This window comes from Coenobita brevimanus, chromosome 73 (genome assembly GCF_032717465.1).
Source record: "Coenobita brevimanus isolate Jiangsu-jjx chromosome 73, ASM3271746v2, whole genome shotgun sequence".
Lineage (NCBI taxonomy): Eukaryota > Metazoa > Arthropoda > Malacostraca > Decapoda > Coenobitidae > Coenobita > Coenobita brevimanus.
Window position 1 is genome coordinate 14,889,436 of NC_137026.1, and position 13,409 is coordinate 14,902,844.

At 43.2% G+C, this 13,409-nt stretch overlaps 1 pseudogene; it reads right to left on the reverse strand.

Moving 5' to 3' along the window:
* The window catches only part of LOC145407486 (uncharacterized), a 41,773-nt pseudogene extending 33,570 nt beyond the window's left edge, over positions 1 to 8,203 (reverse strand).
* Positions 8,204 to 13,409: the final 5,206 nt, after the last annotated feature.

The window sequence follows — 13,409 nt, forward strand, 5'->3', positions numbered from 1 at the left end:
AGCATGTCTGAATGCTATGAGTTATGAGAGTGAAGATGAAAGTGACATTCACTCTCAATGCCAGTATACAGGACGAGAAAGTGAATGCTACGTATTTTACTGAAAGAAATTGAATCCCTACAGTGACAATAAACTAATACTACTGAAGGAAACTTATGAATAAAGACTGTAGATATATATAAGTGTTATATAGTAATAGAAATATAAAGTGTGAGGGGTTTTATGAATAATAAATGACAGACTACTAAGAGCGAACTAGTGCCAGTGCGACGATCAGACGCGCTCGTAATTTCCATTGCTTTCACAGTGTTTTTTTTTTTTAGTATGGATCCCAAACTACTTGAAAATTGTAGAATAGTGTTTATAGTGTTTGTATCTGGCTGTGGTTATCATATTACGGGTTGTCGGGAAGTGTAAAGTGGAGACTTCGTTACCCTACTTCAGAGGTCTCCACAAGTCCTACGGTAACTGACGAAGGCTCAACAATCATTCCAGGAGAAAGCTGAAGGTATGTGCCATAAGCATATGTAATTTTATTATTCTAGGACTAATAACTGATTTTTGGCAAATATTTTTTGAGAGTCTGTCGGAGCCCAAATAATCCCGCGGCACACGCAAGTCATTGGTAAACAAGCCCGCGGTGTAGGGGTTAATATCCCCACTGTTCACCACTACCCTTCCTTCATCATTCTTCACACACTGCTCACCTATAATATTCCGATTGTCCCTCTTCATCTGATTTGCCTCCTTAAATATCATATTTTTCCTTTCCTCATGATTAAGGTTATCAAGTAAAAGTCTCTGTGACTCAGATTTCACCCTGTATACCTCTCTTCTAGCCCTATGCTTGGCAGCCAAGTATTCCTCCTTATTACTACCCTTCTTCCATTCCAGGAAAAGCCTTCTTTTCTCCTTAACTGCAGCTTCTACACCCTCATCCCACCACCAAGTAACTTTATGTCTTGGTGGGCCTCTAGTCCAACTGTATATTACATCAGTAACTCTCAAGAGGTTGTTCTTGAGGGCTCTGTACTGTTCATTAATGCCTCTGTCTACAGCTCTCTGTTCAGCCAGCACTCTCCTCATCTCACTATAGAGGGCATCCCTTACTACTTGGACTCTCCTCATCTCACTATAGAGGGCATCCCTTACTACTTGGTTTTCCAGCTTCCATATTTTCCTCCTGGGTACATAAGTCCTCTTTTTCACCACTCGTTCCTTAAGCACCATATCACAAATCAATAGGTTTTGCTGCTGCACACACTCCTCACTTCCTATAACTTTAACATCCCTCACCAACCTCCAATCAGCCTCCTAACCAGAAAATAATCTATCTGACTGCTATTTCCCCCAGACTAATACGTAACTAACCTACTCTCTCTTTTCCTACAATGTGTGTTGCACACAATCATGTTCGTTGTCTCCTCAAACTCGAGTATCCTTTCTCCTTCCGCAGTCCTTATACCATACGCACATCCCTCATGTACTCTTCATAACCTTGAGCTGCTTCACCTACATGACCATTTAAGTCCCCTCCCAAAACCACTATCTCATCATCCCGTATACCACCCACTACACGTATTAAGTCATCCCAAAATCTATCCTTCTCTACTTCATCCAAGCCTGCTTGTGGAGCATGAACCGATATAATTGCAGTTACCATTTCTCCAACCAGAATTTTCACTACCAATATCCTATCACTTACTCGCATAACACTGATGACATATTCCACCCATTTCTCCACAACCATCACACCAACACCTCCATATTTGTCTGTCCCCCCCTGCCAAAACAACTTATAATAACAATCCTTCACAACAATAATTCTGGCTGATCCACCTTTGTACTGGACTTCCTGCAAACATGCCACATCCACCCACCACCGACTTAATGCCTCAACAACTCCCACTTTTCCCCTCAAACTTCCCACATTCCATGAACTCACCCTCTTCCCCCTGGGTGATTTACTGTCCTCAGGCTTGCTTTGAAACTTATTTTTAGTCATAGTCAGTATTAATAAAAGGGGTAGACATACCACTGGCCCCACTCACTGCACAGTCCCAGGTCCAGGCAATGGATCTGGGACCCCTAGCCCACCAGCTTACCAGTGGCTGTGGTAGTGGCCTCGGGACACCCCGCCAGGACAGCTGCAGGGACACCCTCCAAGCGCGCCTTGGCACTGCAACTGTACCGCCATTATACACCCACTGATAGGGCAGCCTCCTGGGGCGCTACCCCCAGGTTCAGGCCCCTCTCTATTGCGGCAGCCTGGGAACCGCAATGCCCTGTACCCTCTAGCACAGGTACGAACCCCATCTCACCCTGGACCCATGATCTATGCTGGCAGAACCCCCATCACGCCTCCCCCCAAAAGGCCGCCACTAGGTAGTGGGGGCAAAGTTTTCTGGCCGCATTCCCTTGCTGGCACCAACTCCTGTAACGTATTGGGATACGTTGTGTGAAATATAAAGTGCATGTGGTGTAGTGCATATGACAGTTAAAGGAAATGTCTGGGAGAGTATGCTGGTCTACTCTCCATGTTACTGTCACACTGAAAAGGTCAGCAAAAGGGGATGGTTAGATAGCTAGTGAAACAGGAGCTCCAGCTCTCCCTAACACCAGCATTCCCAATCCCCCTGGGAGTACTACCCTGTTCGGCCCATGCTACAGCCTCCTTCTGTGGCTTCTACACATAAAAAGTATAAGCCAAAGCCAGTTAGATGTGGACCCAAATATAAGATGTGCATTATTAGTGACAACCTTGAATCAGTCGACTGACTGAAAGATAAGTCATCCATCCCACTGATCTGTAACAAAATATTCATTCTGACTGATAGTTGTAAGCATCAAAATAAATGGAAAGCACCAAATCTGTTTTTTTCATCATTATTTGTAAGAAACTTCATAGAAAACTGAAGGAGGGCCATGAGGATGTTCAGATTCCCATAAGTGGGGAATGGAGTGAAAAAGTTTTTGAAACACTGATCTAAACTGTCATAAGAGAAAAACTGGACTTGAAGCTGGGATGCCGGGTACCAATTAATCTAAATCCTGCTGGTACTGAGCATTCATGATCGCACTATTCCATTATCACGCACCATGTTCAGTACCAATTAGGTGCGATAATCAAGGGATGGGTGTACAAAAATCCTCTTACTCATATTCTCATAATTATGTTGTAGACGGAGTTAACTGTCATTCACCAATACTGTCAGCAAAGATGGCCTTTGGTGAGTTATCTGGTATGGAAAGTCCTGAGGTGATGGAAGTTGAGGTCTTGGAGGCTGCAAAACTGGATCCTGTGGCTATATAGAGGCTGGCAGAGGATGTTGATGCCAAAGACACATTGGAGGTCTCTGATTGTGCATAGCCTCTTCGTAGTATTACAGGGCACAGGCTTGAAAAACTGGAAGATCTTTAGCTTGGATTTTCCTTGACTGCTGCATCTGCATTAGCTCATACCTGATGAGTCACATGATCTCATAATTATGACCCAGAGACCCTCCACTTTTTTTTTCTACACATTCACGGTCAGGATGGTGTCTGCAGCCAGAGATGGTCCAGGTGCCTCCTCCTCCTCCTCCTCCTCTCGGTCTTCCTCCTTTGCCAATGTCTTCTCTTGCAGATAAACCACAATCTCCTCTTCCAACTGATGATGGTAGCCAGGCACACCAGCATCTTCATCCGGCCACTTTTCCAGTTCCTCAGCAAGGTTCCTCTGCCCTGCAGCTGCCAACATTTCTGCAGTCCTTGGTAGCTCAAACCCCTTAAAATCATGCAGTGGTGCTGTAGTCTTCGGGCTTCTGAGGAGTTTGTACCGCCCATGCTTGAGCAAGAAAAGAGAAACTTTCTTCCATGCCTCTGCCCTGCAGAAGATGGCATCCTTGATGGTATATTTCTTAAAGATGTGTAGAGTTTTCTTGCCTCTGGTGTCCCCATAGTCTTCCTGGTCCACCCTATCCTTAGTCACAATTAGACACTGGTGCAGGAAGAGGTTTCTGCAGTACCTCTTTGCACTGTCTGTAACTCCCTGGTCAATGGCTGGATAAAGGTAGTGGTGCTGGCTGGCAGGAACAAAGCCTTGATTCATGCATTCTTGCTGCAAAGATTGGTGGTGGAAGGATGGGTTGATGCATTGTCCAACAATGGAACTGACTTCATACTGTAAGGACTGATGCCATGTAGGCATTTATATGTTTTGACAATATGTAATAGTTATAAACATTTAAAATATTAGGCAACACTTGCACAGTAAGTCACGTATTGATGTACAAGGAAAAGTCATTCCATAATTCAAAAACAATGAAAGTCGACCCATAATTCGTGACTCGAATCTCCTTGCATGATGTTTACACAGTTCTGCCAACTAGAGTTAGTTATGTGACGTCATGGACCTTTCACGTGTAGACAAAGACACACCTATACACTGACTGGTATATATAGGCTGGGAAACTGGAGAGGAGAGGAGAGCAGAGGAGGAGAGAAGGAGGGTGGAGCAGGAGAGTTAGGTGGTTAGCCATCATGCTATGTTATGCTACGTTCCACTAAGTTACGCTGTCAAGAACATCTCCATATACCTTTGTACCATAAAGCTCTGTGACCCAAGAAGTGAATATAACTCACCTCACTGAAGTTAGAAGAACACAGAGAGGGAGAGTGAAATAGAGAGAGAGATCTATCAATTCACTCTATTTGACGATGCATCCATTTTACTAGTAGCAGCCCACACACTCCACTTGTGATAGAGGAGCAGCCATATCAACGATACACGTCCAATCTCTCTCCAGTTAATCAAACCCTTCAGCTACATACATCGATATTGGTGGCAGCAGTAAATGATGGGACGTACAGCATGATATTGGCGACGGCGGTAAACAATAATCAACTATGGGAAAAATAAACTGACTACACTCAATCTGGCTACTTCACGTACTCACAAATAACTAAAAACATAAAAACAAGCAAAGAAGAGAGCGAGAGCTGGCAGAGCAACAACGCAACATAACTTCACCCCTAACCATTCCTACCATCCCAACCACAACTCCACCATTTATGAGAGAATGATAAGGCAACTCTACAAGCTTACAAGTTAATCACAAAAAGTAAGAAGCAAGAAAATGAAGTTAAGGGAGCAAGAGGAAAGAGACCTGCAGGAAAGCACTGACAAGCGGGGCTGAGATGGCACAACTCAGCATACCGACACCCACAACATCAACCCCCACCTCTCCCCACCATTCTCCCCAACTACTCTTCTCCAATACCACCACTCATCCTCCACCATGAAAACAAGCAGTGTTGAGTTTTCAGTGATGATGCAGGAGCAGCAAGACGGCAGTGTGTCATCATTCGCTGAGTGAGGACAACACCATCATTCGACATTTGCACTCCAAACCTGCATCCTAAACCAACACACCACACCAGCAGTCCATACCTACCAGGGAAAAGCAGCGACTGGCAGCAGTGCCATCATTTGCTGAGAACAACATTACACGCCAATCAACCCATGCCAGACAACACTACTTCCACAACATTCACCATTCCCACCACAGTTAATATCAGTGAGTTGAACATGTACCCTATCATTTACATCATTTATATACAACCTTACATATATGCACAGTAAAAGACCAACATATAATACATATGAAAATCTCAAAAGACCAGAGAAGTAAAATATGAGTACACACATATTATTCATATTATTGTTACAAGGAAAATCAAGTGAAATGTTCAGCAAAAATGAAGGTAGCAATACTGTGTTGTACTCAACCACACACGAGTACTTCCAACCAATACCCAAAGATGAACGTAAAGTGAATATATATAGACTGACTTCACAGCCATTGGAGAACTCTAGCATATGTGTACAAATGGAATTAAGTGAATACTGTACATATTGTAAATACTGTATATATAATTTCATATAAAATAACAAAATATGGATTATATATACAGTAAACCCCTCATAAGTCGAACTTTTAAAAGACAGAATCTTCAGTAAGCCGTACTCAGGCCGAGACCAAGTATGTAAATAGGACGAGATGCGGAGGCAGGGGGACAAAGGTGGCGCCAGGCCGACATGTGGCCGCCAGTCTGCTGCTTGCCTGATTTCATTGGCTTTGAAGTCTCAGATTATCTTGAAGTTATGCAAAAAGTCGGTGAGAAGAATATTAATGAAATTATGTCATCCAGTGGCTTGAAATGGATGCAGATGATCCTGGGTATCATCACCAAACAGAAGAAATTGGTAAGTCCATGGCTGGGAAGAAAGCTGAAGATGACAATGATGATGACAAGGAAGAGAACAGTGATGTTGGACACAAGAATCGTCGTCGTCGTTTTCGTTCGTTTTCGTTTTCAAAGGCTCCAACATGCTTGCATGTGTCGGCCTTGGTCACCTAATGGCGGCTCTCCACGCTGCACGATCCATTGCAGCCTCCCTGTTCAGTCCCTTAACCCTAAGGTCACACTTAATGACCTCGTCCCATGTCTTTCTCGGTCTACCCCTCACAACCCCACCCCCAATATTAACACTTCTCACCTTCCTCACCCAATTATCATCCCCCATCCTCTCCACATGTCCAAACCACCTCAATCTACCTCTCCTCATCACAACACCAATACACTCCAGTTCCATCCTACCTCTCAACTCTTCCATTGTAAACCCAACCCCTCCAGGCCTTGGACGCAGGGACGCACTGCACATCCACCTAATCATTGTCATTTCAGTACGTCTGAGCCGGCGAATGTCTTCCTCCTTCACTGCCCAGGTCTCACTACCATACAGCATTACACTCCTAACACATGCTGCATACAAAATTATCCCAAGTTCGTGAAGCAATGGATGTTGCAGTATCTTGGCTGGATTATGTTGATAATGCAGAAGCTTAAAATTTTTATACGCATGTAAGGGAGTCGAGAGGCTTGGTTATTCGTCGCCAGTATTTGCAGCAGAAGCAGGTGAAGATTCATGACTTCTTTAAGCCTATGCCAAGGCATCAGCCTCTCCCTCCTCCTGATTGAAGCAGTGATTCTGCTTCTACAGCTCTTCAGATAGCCAGCACTTCAAGTAGTGTTGGCACAGACACCGAATAGTGTCTGTGTGTATGTTTATGAAAACTGTAATTTGACTAAATGAAAAAAAATGTGTGCGTGTGACTTAGTGTTAAGTGATCATGACCAATTTTCAGTATTATTATTATAGCAAGTGTTACATTGCAGTCTATTATAGTGATTACATTTAAGTTTAATTCTTAATGTTCAGTGAAATAAAAACTGGGTACTGTTTAGAATGTTACATTAAATTGTGAACTCCACCACCTCCGTCTCCAACACAAGCTGACAACGGCTCTGTACTTCCTCTAACGAATGATAAATTAGGTGCACTGATTTTTTTTTTCTTTCTTTAATCATTTATACACTGCATATGCTTCTTTACTTTAGTGTTGAAAAGACAAGTAATAAGTACTGTTTTAGCAATTTGAGGGGTGAAAATCCATCTCCAACACAAGCTCCCAACAGGTCTGTACTGCCTCTATGAATGATTTTTTACCAGTTAAAGGTATATTAAATGCACTGAATTGTTTTTCTGTCATAACTTATTAATTTATATATGCTCTCTTAATTTAGTGTTGAAAGGACAAGTAATAGGTACTGTCTTAGCAATTTTCAGGGGGGGAGAGGTGAAAATTCGATGACGGAAAATTTGGTACAGTAATTCGAACCAGGGTAGAGCCCCATACAGTTCAACTTGTGAAGGGTTTACTGTAATATCATTTTAATTTAAATAAAAACTGTGCAACATAACTATGCCAATATACACATTGTATAATAATATTACAGTACATCCCCACAGTACGAGAATTCCGAGTACGCGATCCCCCTTGTACGCAAGGACCTTTTTTTTTTTTTAATTTTAGTGTATTTCTTATTAGTACATGAACTGAACTCCTTGTAGGTGAGACAGGCAGCGAAGAGTGGCCCAAATCCGGGGTTACCCCGAGTACGCGACATTGCCCCTCCAAGAAGTGATAAAGGTTACTTATGTTCCGCCCACTTTGTGACGTCGATGCTGCTCACTCGTCACGTGATGTCCATATGCGCCGCTTGGAGGGTGGTGAGGTGAGAGTCCCAGCAGAGGAAACACACGCGCACAGAGGGTACACTCGCGTTCCAGGTACGTCCCCGTGTACTCTGAGGCCATTTTTTTTGAGTGCCAGGATGTCTGCCCCCTCCTCCAAGAAGAAGTGTATCACCCATGACATGAAGATTCAAGTCATTAGGAAGAAGGAGAGTGGGAAAGGTAACACGACCATTGGCAAGGAACTAGGCTTGGCAGAATCGTCCGTGTGAACTATATGGGCTAACAGGGAGGCCAAAAAGAAAACTGTGAAGACATATGGGATGGCGGCATTGGATGGGAGAAGCAGGCTGACCAACCAGACTATAATTCTTATGGAGTGGTACCTGGCTACATTTATCCTGAGGAGGAAGAAGGAAGGAATTCCACTGAACGGGCGCTACATCAGGGACCAGGCCAAGATTTTCTACAAAGCTGCCGCTCTGACGCTTGCTGTAAAGAAACCATTTAAAGCCTCCGTGGGATGGCTTTGCCGCTTTCTGAAGAGGAAGGAGCTACATCACATTCGGCCCACAGGGGAGCGTGCATCAGCGGATGAAATGGCGGCCAGGGATTATCCAGCCATCCTAAAGGGATAATCGACGAGGGCGGCTACAGCAGGGACCAAATTTATAACACTGATAAAACAGCCCTATACTACAAGGCTATGCCGAATTGTACCTATATTAGTATGCTCCAGCACCAGGCCTGAGGCAGGAAAATCGACAAGAGCAGGATAAGTCATGTTCGCCGTGAACTTATCAGGCTCACACAAGATGCGTCCTGTTGTGGTGCATACCGCAGCACACCCCAGATGTTACAAGAATCTGCACTGCATGGATGACAGCGAGAAATACTGGTACAGCAACTCCAATGGTTCGATAATGAGTAGCATCATTTCCGAGTGGCTGTTGCGGCATTTCACCCCTAATGCCAAGGCAAAATCTCAGGAACTTGGCATCTCCTTCAAGGTGCTTCTCATCCTCAACAATGCCCCAAGTCATCCTACCTGGCTAGCAGACCTCAGCAAGGAATGCAAGATCGTTTTTCTGCCCCCAAGAACGACCTCTCTCATTCAACCACTAGACCAGGAGTTGACTGCAACAGTCAAGCAGCTATACCACCAACGCCTCTACGATCACCTCCGCAGCAAGACAGACAGCTGTGAGGTACTGCAGGCAATTCTTGACTTGAACACAGTTGGGAGAGATGTCATGGACGCCGAGGATCGTTTGGATTCGCTACCCGCTTCATCCTCATCACGCACAGCACCTGCACAACCAACTTCAACTCCTGAGAAGACTATTATGGCTTTTTGGCGGTCATTCAACCTCAAGGATGCTATCACTCTCATGTTGTCCTCTTGGGCAGATATAACCACTGCAACAATTAACCATGCTTGGCGCCTCCTCATACCGCACCTGTGTGAAATTGCACTGGGAAGCGGCTTTCAGTCCCTGGCCGCTGCCAAGGCAGCCACTCTCACAAGTGCACAAGCTGTGCCCGGGTTTCAAGCCGTCTCGCTGGAGAAGATCAGGGGTTTACATTCGGCAGCAGCAGCGCGGGATCCCCAGGAAATCGTACAGCGAGTGGACGAGGCCGACGCAGAGCAGATCACAGCAGAAAAGCCAGCAACACCAGTGATGGAGAGTGAAGATTTATCCATGATGGAGATCAGCCAGGTACTGAGTGCCCTTGATAAATTCAAGGAAGAATTCAAGGACATCAAACGCTCTCAGTCGCGAGTGGAGGAGGTGATGTCTTCACTGGACAAAACCTTCCGTTACTACACCGACAAGTACAACCAGGAAGTAAAAAGACGGAAGCAAACACTCATCACCCGTAACCTTCGGATTGAACAAATTGAGGAATCACTCCCTTCAACATCAAAAGAGCCATATCCTGAGGAGGATCAAGAGACTGATTTGATGTCTGAGGTGTCAGAAATAGACTTTGAGGGGTTTATAAACAAAGTGAGTGCATTAACTAGTGAAAGTGTCGAAAGTGCTGGTGACGAAAGTGGTGAAGAAGGTGGTGTGTCGGGTGGTGTGGTGGGTGATGCAGGAGATCCACGCTAGGTGTCTCATCCTGCCTTGGATCTTTCTTACCTCCATCACGCCTGTTGTCCTCTTGGGTAAAGGTGAGCAGCCATATTCTTGTTGGTTTAGTTAAGCCATTCCTTGTTGATTTACCTAGTAAAGCCATAATCTTGTTGGTTTACTTTATCTTAGGTAATATGTCTTAGATAGTTTCCCTGTAGAGTACAATACTTAGGCCTGAAAGGCATCTCAAGGGTTGCCCATGAAGGGGGGTGTCGCCCACATGTAATTTTTCCCATAAATTTATGTATTCACAGTACGCGAATTCCTAGTACGTGACATCCTCTGCCGCCCATATACTCACGTACTAGGGGGATGTACTGAACTATGTCTCACATAGCAAGTACATCACATATGGCTAATTCATGATATGACTGACTACTGTAGACTTCTATCTATCTATTGCCAGACGCCATAATCTCGTAAAGGGTGGCCATTTGACTTTGAGTTATTTGTTTTATGGGGAGGGGCACTAACCCTCCATCAACCCACTTGTTGACACGTAAGGAGCACGTATGGTTTGGTTACCATCATATAATCATATACGTATGTACCAGTTATATAACTACAATTATGTCACAATGATAAAACTACAAACACTAGCATTAGTGTTATTATGCTACAATTGCTACAATTATGTAACTATTATTATGTTACAACAACTGTGTAACAGTTGCATTAACAATGTAACTGGAGTTGTGTTACAGCCACACTTGTGTAACAGTTGCATTAACATAATGTAACTGGAGTTATGTTACAGCCACAATTGTTTAACAGCTGCATTAACACAATGTAACTGGAGTTATGCTGCTGCCACAACTATGTAACAGTTGCATTAACACAATGTAACTGGAGTTATGCTACAGCCACAATTGTGTAACAGTTGCATTAACACAATAAGACTACAATTTCATTTATAACCACAGTTTTGTAACAGTTGCATTAACACAATGTAACAACACTTTGTGTCTGTTATACATACACATTTCACCTCCATGCTCACTTCCCTGTTTCTTATCACTGCTTTCAAGGAACCAGCAACCTTTCTTCCTTGTTGTACCCTTTCAAGCACTTCACCATCCAAACTTCTATCCTTACTCATCACACTACCCAAGTACTTAAACGAACTTACATTTTCCATTTCCTCTTCATCCAACCTCACTGTACATTCACTGACTTCACTTCTATTGAAGACCATAACTTTACTCTTCCCTACATTCATCTTTAGATTCCATTTCTTACACACTCACCTAAAATCCACCAAGCCTTGCAGCTCCCCTTCGTCTTCACTTAGTAACACAATATCATCTGCAAACAACAGTACAGGGAGTTTCCATTCGGGCCACTCCAACACCCACTGCCCTACCTTGTATCTCTTTTATAACCCCATCCATATATAGACTGAACACCTATGGAAACTGAACCTTGTTTTTGTTGATCTGGAAGGTCTTTCAACAAAAACAAAGCAATGGGAAACTTAACGATTTAACCAAACCTAACCTAACCAAACCATGCCTAATCCAACCTAACCTCGCTTGTTTGACAGCCAGCTTTCAAATTTAAAAAATGCATTAGGAACATTAAATATGGCTGGCTACTGGCAGACATAGGTGGAGATTCGAGGTAATTAAATACTGGATATCCACAATAAATATACATTTCCAAGCACAAGTTTACAGCAGAACAGCGTCAAAATAACGTAGTCTACAACACGGTTGTGTAAGATTTCCAGGATGAAGTGATGCAAACTACTGAAAATTGACCAAAAAAGTTAATAAGTATGAGCTTTTAAGAATCTACAATGTAAAATAATTCCCAGAATTAATGTCAATAGTTTCGATAATTATATACCAAATGGGCACGGCTATATCACCTATGTTACATCAAACTCATGATCTCAAGGTACCAGTAAGTAATTTTGGTCCATAAGCATCACAGATAGTTAACTGTTCCACTGTAAGTGGAAGAAATCATTAGAAAATGGCAAAATATATTTATCTGGGGATAATTAATGATGCAGCCAGGCAATGTTTACTGACAACCTCCCTGACTGGCCATATTCAGTCAGCTTTTACCATGTTGTTTTCCAACCACCGTTCTGACTGGATGCATCAGTGTATTCCCTGTCAAAGCTATAGGAAACGTAATGAATTAACCTAAATTAACCTAACCAAACCTAAACTCACTTGCATATTTTGACAGCCATCTTTCAAATTTAAAAATACACATTAGGAATGTTAAATATGGTTCGCTACTGGCAGATGATGCAAGAATCTTTATGCATTCTAAATCCTAATTTATAGCTTTCAAAGGTAGGTTTATAAAGATCCTCAGTAGCTGTGGTAATCTAGGAAAAATAACAAGTAACCTGTGAAAGACTCATTTCAGCAGAAAATATGGAAAGGCCGCGCCCATTTGCTAAATAATTAATACAGTTTCAGACAATTTTTAGATTCGCACAACCAGAGAATCTTAGAAAAATATGTTTACCAAATAACTTCTCGGCCAGTATAGATCATTTTTCATTCTATGCACTTTGCTCGCAAATGAATAATAATGGAGATACAGAAATACGGTACAGATAAAGAGGGAGAAATGGCAGGCGAGCCTAGGGCCATGGCAGCCGAGCTCAGCGGTCAGCACTGTCTGTTGAGGATGAAGGAGGAAGAGAAGTCACGTGATGTATGATGTAATAACAGCGCTGCCATTCTCAAATTTTAGCTAAAACCATTGCTCATCACTCCCGAAGACCAACCGAATTTATTGCAGTGATGTGGCACATTAGGCAATCACGTGACTTAATCAACCAATGACAGCCTAGGAGGCAAGGGCCCGGGACCGTGGGCTTTGATTTGAAAGTCAGTCCGTGATGTCGTCTTGTGACGGGTGCTCGTGGTCATACTGGCGATTTATTAAGACTTACATGGACAAAGATCAGGCAGCAATTGACTTTTTGAGACGACATAACATGCTTCTGCAATCTGTTAAGTTCCCTCAGTGCGACAGTGATTGTTATTACCGCATGGATCAACACATTTGGTATTGCGGAAAGTGTAAAAAAATTAGAAAAACCAAGCGTCGAGTCCAGTGCTCTTTTTCCGTTTCGGATTTTAGTGGCAGCTTTCTGGCAGGCGTGCACATAAAGCCATCAGAATTACTATTGTTTGGTAACCACTGGCTTGAAAAACAGT